This window comes from Podarcis pityusensis (assembly GCF_964106645.2).
Source record: "Podarcis pityusensis genome assembly, chromosome: 9".
NCBI lineage: Eukaryota > Metazoa > Chordata > Lepidosauria > Squamata > Lacertidae > Podarcis > Podarcis pityusensis.
Window position 1 is genome coordinate 47,932,159 of NC_138034.1, and position 6,126 is coordinate 47,938,284.

The window sequence follows — 6,126 nt, forward strand, 5'->3', positions numbered from 1 at the left end:
GAATAGTCACCCAAATGGTATCACATCTGGCTTTTATTTTAGCATACATGAAGATGGCAATTATCTAATCTAACCATCAGTGTCTGTGGGGGGGGGGGGGTGATACCTTTAGCTGGAGATGTTCCAGAAATGCAAACACTCCTTATTAGCAATAGAGAAAGATAGCCACTTCTTGTGTGTTTTTTTAAGGGAGGGGACAATTTCCATTTGGCCTGAATACCGAAGACAGAGAAGCATCATTGTTCTGCCTCCATTGACTCACATTCTTTCCTCCAACTCTTTGTAAGATTAGTGTGTGTAGAACTTAGAGCCCCCCCAATTAATCAATTTGCCCCTTTGTCTTGCAGAGTTTCACTCCTATTCAGTTTCTGAACTGCACCCTGCTTAGCAGTCTTGTAATTCCTTTTCTCTCAGGCTTGCGCCCTAAAAGGAGGGAGTGTAGGATACAAGGAGAAGAAGCCAGCCATCAACCCGTAGTAGCGACAGATAGCTTAAGGTCCCCCTGCCCCCCACTTTCTTTTCAGCGAGTGCTGAATGGAGGAAGGTTAGCTGACAAATAAAGGGATGGGTTTTTCAGCTCCTGCCTGGGATTTCAAGGGGACCCCATGACAATGACTCACAGATTAGAGTTTATTTTAGCCATTAGTTGCCACTGGCAGCTTAGACATAATGACCCGGACAAAAGAAAGCCCTTCTGAGACCCACAGACTTATTATCTCCCCCTAAATCTTCTCTCCTTGTCACATGTTTACCAACACTCCACACTGCCATTGTGGCTGCTGAATTCAAAGCTTTCTCTTGGGTGCAAAATGTTAAATAGGGGAGAAATTACTATTTTAGTGCTGCCTCCTGTCACACATCCTGTATGAAGCAGGAACGGTTAGTTTATAGCCCTTCTATAACACCTTTGGAAGGAAGGAAGTTTAACCCTGTCAACATTGCTAGTCCTGCCTTGCAAAAAGTACAAAGAAATAGCAGTTCCCAGGCTGTTAGTCTGTTGCAGCAAAATTGACAAGATTCCCGTGGCACCTTAAATGGAGACTGACAAGTTTTATGGTGGCCTATGGTTTTGTGGACTAAAGTCCACTTAATCGGATGCAACAAATAAGTACGTAGTGTTCTCTTCTGTCAAACTACTGCCTTGCTTTGCCTTCAGGGTTTAGTGAGAAAACTCTTCAGTTTTCTGTGAAAGACTAAAGAGGAAGCCTGAGATTTGCCACTGAAAGACTTCTGGAGAGCCAGTGTGGTGTAGTGGTTAAGAGCGGTAGTCTCGTAATCTGGGAAACCGGGTTCGCGTCTCTGCTCCTCCACATGCAGCTGCTGGGTGACCTTGGGCCAGTCATACTTCTCTGAAGTCTCTCAGCCCCACTCACCTCACAGAGTGTTTGTTGTGGGGGAGGAAGGGAAAGGAGATTGTTAGCCGCTTTGAGACTCCTTAAAGGGAGTGAAAGGCGGGATATCAAATCCAAACTCCTCTTCTTCTTCTTCTTCTGGTAGATTTCCCTGTGAGAAATAGAAGACCGTTCATTCTGAAGTGATCATATGTGAACCTCCATTCTGAGGCTCTGTTGCTCCTCTCAGCGACACCATGGCACCGCTTTGTACTGATGTTACAATCTTCTAGGGTTTGCAAAATTTGGGGGCCTAGTGGTCACATTTGGAATGTTTAAAAAGTGCCATGGAGGTGTGGCATAACACTAAATGGCAGAAAAAATAAGACGACAAAAGGGCATGGGCATTCTCCCATTTCAGTGGGTGGAAAGGTGCCTACATGAGCCATTGTCACACTCCTCAGACAGATAAGCTTTTTCCACCACTCTTCTGTTCAAAACAAAAAGGAGGGAAGGTCTCAAGTCTTAGTATCCAAGGAAATGTGTGCATATTCAAAGGGGTGTGTTCAATGTAGGAAAGGCCAAGCCAGTGCATGCATGAACTGAGATCAGGAAGAGCAAATAGTCTCTCATGAACTGTGGATTTTTTAGAGGATATTTACTGAGAAATTTCATGGGCACCATTGGAAACACTGGCAGACACCTGGCCTCATCAAACCATGGAATATTTTAAAGAGCTGTTCCAGGGCTCACTGGGAGATGAGGTTCTCATGATGTTCTCTGTGACATAGTCAGGTGTAAACTTCGCTTCATAAATATAGCTTTACATTTAAGTAGTTCATGTCCTTTTAAAATGACGCTCTTTAAAGTGCTTTTTGAATGCTGTATGAATGTACCCAAAATATCTTTGAGGAGAGTCCTTCAGCTGTGGCAAGAGTATAGGCCATCTGTTGCAAGATTAAACTAGTCAATCTCCCACCAACATTTCACAGACGGATGGATTTGCTTTCACTGGGTTTTACAGAAAGTCATTAGCAGACTCAAGGACAGAATTAGTAACTCTTCAGTTGCTCTGGTCCCTGATGTATTTCTTGGAAGCGGCTGTATTTGCAGATAACTTTTCAAAAAACAAACTCTAAAGCTATTCTCACAGCGACATTAACTTTTTTAATGCATTGCATTTATAACCGTTTTAATTCTTGACATTCCACTGAGGTTTGGCAACTGTTCCCACCAATGTTTACCCCACATGTACATTTCATGCTTGGAATGATTTTTTTATATAAAAAACCCTTTGGCTATCCCATACACTCGTGAAAGATGTCTTGGAGGAATCAGTTGAAAATGAATGTCTATCCCCTTAGTTGTGTTTGGGTTAAACTGTTCTTAAACCAATAATCCATAGTGTCTCACTTTGTCCAACATGGGAAACTATGGTTATTGGCTTTGGAACAAGCAAGGATCTTGAAGTAGGCTAAAGATCCTGGTTTGTTCCAAAGCTGGTAACCATAGTTTTCTAGTCCAGATGAAATGGGGAACTGTGTGTAACTAATAAGAATTTCAGGCTTAATTGCATGCATGTTGGGAAAGATTGAGGGCACAAGGAGAAGAGGATGACAGAGGACGAGATGGTTGGACAGTGTTTTCGAAGCTACTAACATGAGTTTGACCAAACTGCGGGAGGCAGTGGAAGACAGGAGTGCCTGGCGTGCTGTGGTCCATGGGGTCCATGAGGTCAGACACGACTAAACGACTGAACAACAACAAGAGGAAGAGTAAAAGGGCAAAAGGCTTTCTCATATCTTGGCCTGTTAAGCCTGAATCAGCTAACTGTCTCTGCTAATTCTGTTTCCTGCTGGAAGATGACACTTACAGTAGCTCTGTATCTTCCAGAGATAAACTAACCACACCTTACTCCACTTAATCTAGAATAATTACTCTTTAGAAGAAGAAAAAATGAAAAATGTTGCAAACCTCATTGAAATTATTTTTACTTCCCTTGAAATTCCTGTGAATGCTGTGCCAGAACTGAAACATGCAAATTCACTTCACTAAGCAGCATCCTATTTCATTTGCCCATGAAAAGTTTTGATGTCATGTGTTCCAATAAGTCTTTTTAGAATCCATTTTCTTAGAGGACTGGACTAATGACCCTTGAGGGGTCTACAATTCTATGTGTAATAATGGACTGGAAGATTGAACGAAAGCCTGCAATTTAACCATTCGTGGTTATTTCATGAATATGAATATGAAAAGATACTGAAATAGTGTTAAGTGACAAACAATTTATAATAAGTGGGTTTTTTAAAAAAATAATTACCCTAAATCTGATGTGCACATCTGCTTAGAAGTCAGTCCCAGCTCTGTTGAGTGGTTTCTCCTATAGATTTTGTGTACAGGGCAACACCCATATTCAACTTACAAATATGATACCTATAATACCTGGGCAACTGTAGTGCTATTTTAGACAGTAAACTGAATATGCAAAGGGAGCCAATGCTAGTGTTAGTGGACAGAGAAGTGGCACTACAAAATATTCCTTGTCTTATTATTTATTGTAATCTGTGTGGGGCTGTCCCAAGACTGACCTGTAACCTGCAGCTAATGCAAATAGAGCAGCTTGACTGTAATAGGGCAGCCTTCCATGATCATGCTACACCACTGCTGAAATTATTGCACTGGCTAGCAACTGGCCACCAGCCTAAGCCTTAGCTGCAAAGAATATTACATGCTACATGTTCATAAAATAAAGAAAGGTAAAGGACCCCTGACAGTTAAGTCCAGTCACGAATGACTCTGGGGTTGTGGCGCTCATTTTGCTTTACTGGCCGAAGAAGCCGACATTTGCCCGCAGACAGTTTTTCTGGGTCATGTGGCCAGCATGACTAAGCTGCTTCTGGTGAAACCAGAGCAGCGCACGGAAATGCCATTTACCTTCCCGCCAGAGCGGTACCTATTTCTCTACTTGCACTTTGACGTGCTTTCGAACTGCTAAGTTGACAGGAGTTGGGACTGAGCAACGGGAGCTCACCCTGTCACGGGGATTTGAAACGCCAACCTTCCGATAGGCAAGCCCTAAGCTCAGTGGTTTAGACCACAGCACCGCCTGTGTCCCATAAAATAGCTGCATTTTAAATCTGATGCTTTTTTAAAAATAGAAGCTGTGCCACCCTTGCTATGAAAATAGAATGAAATCATTTTTATGTACAGTATTATTCTATTCAGACCTTCCTAATGATCTTTAACTGCAACACCATCACCAGACACCATTTTAGAACCCAAAGTACCGTAATTATTGAAGCTACAATCAAATGTAGTCTGTGTTATTTCAAATGACAGAACATAGAATAGCTTCAGGTAAAATCATTAAGGGGAAAATGTAAGGTAAAAAGGACACTGGCAGGTTAACGTAAAACAGCATTGACAGGGCAACCTAAATAAAAATATGAAACAGAAAATTTATCCAAAATTAGGAGGGTTTTCTACAGCCATTCTTTTGCAGAATCCCCATTAAAACAGTTCCAGACAGCCCATCTAAAGCTGCATTTTTGAGTGAGGCCTCTGCAGTTCTTAGCATCCATCATGCAAAGCCATGTCTGAAATCTATGCACGGGATATTTCTGATAACACACCCAAAGTTTCCAAATGTATGCATTCCTGAAAGAGGAACCATGGAAGTGACCCAAAAGGAGATGTCAGACATGGTATAAAGCCACATCTAACTTTAGCCCAGGTCCAGATAACATGATGCTGTTACATGCTATAGACATGAGTGGAAAGGAGCCAATCAAAAATCACTTGGGAGACAGTTTCACATGCTCCCAAAAGATGACTATACCCCTCTGTTGTGCCACCATCTTCTGATGTTAGCAACAAAGCAACGGCAGAACCTGCTGTTTTAGCTGCCCCTAAGGCAATATTCAATCCAACTGAATCAAATGGTTATGGTGCTTCACTAATGTGCTTTTGCCATTTAATGATCTTGAGTCATCTTCCTATCAAGTTAAGGTGGATTAAATAGAATCCAAAAGACTTATCACTTCTTCCACTAATTAGTTGCTCAAAGATGAAATGATGAAAGGCATCCTGCTGTGTTGGTTCTGGGCATTTCACACTTGAAACATAAATTGGACTGATTATCCTTAAAGACACTGATTACTATTGCCGCATGTCTTTCCTTTTTTTTTTTTTAAGTGCCCGGATATGCTAAGGGTGTTTGGAGCTGTGTTTGGCTTTTGGCAGTCACAAAGGAAGGGGCAGATAAATCCTCCTTTGCATTTCAACACCTTTTTTTCTGCCACTGCAAAATTGCAATTCAGATTTTTCAAATGTACCTTGGATTTATTTATTTTTTAAAAAGATGCTATGAGAAAAAGCCTGCAAAGAGCATGCTTAAGCTTTCTTTTTGTTTTTTAAGGTGGATGAGGCAATCAGTCTCCATTAGAAACATTGAGGAAAACATGAAATGTAAGTACAAACAATGTCAGGAATACATTTGCTTGTAAGCTTGAGGATGTTAGAAACTGCCTAGGATATTGTTTTTATCAAAAATAGAATGAATCCCTACAAAAATGAGAGGCTGGTACATTGTAGCCTTAATAACTTCAGGCAACCGACAGCTGCTTCAAGCTCCATTCGGTGCAATCAGATTCCAAGAAAAGTGGAATCCAGGAGCCATTATATTTATATCACGATTGTTGCTTTCAAAACAAAATATGGAAATTTGGTCAGCTTAAGGAGAACAGGCAAAAAATTAAAGCCAAAACTTGGCATGTGGGGAGGCTCATGATAAATT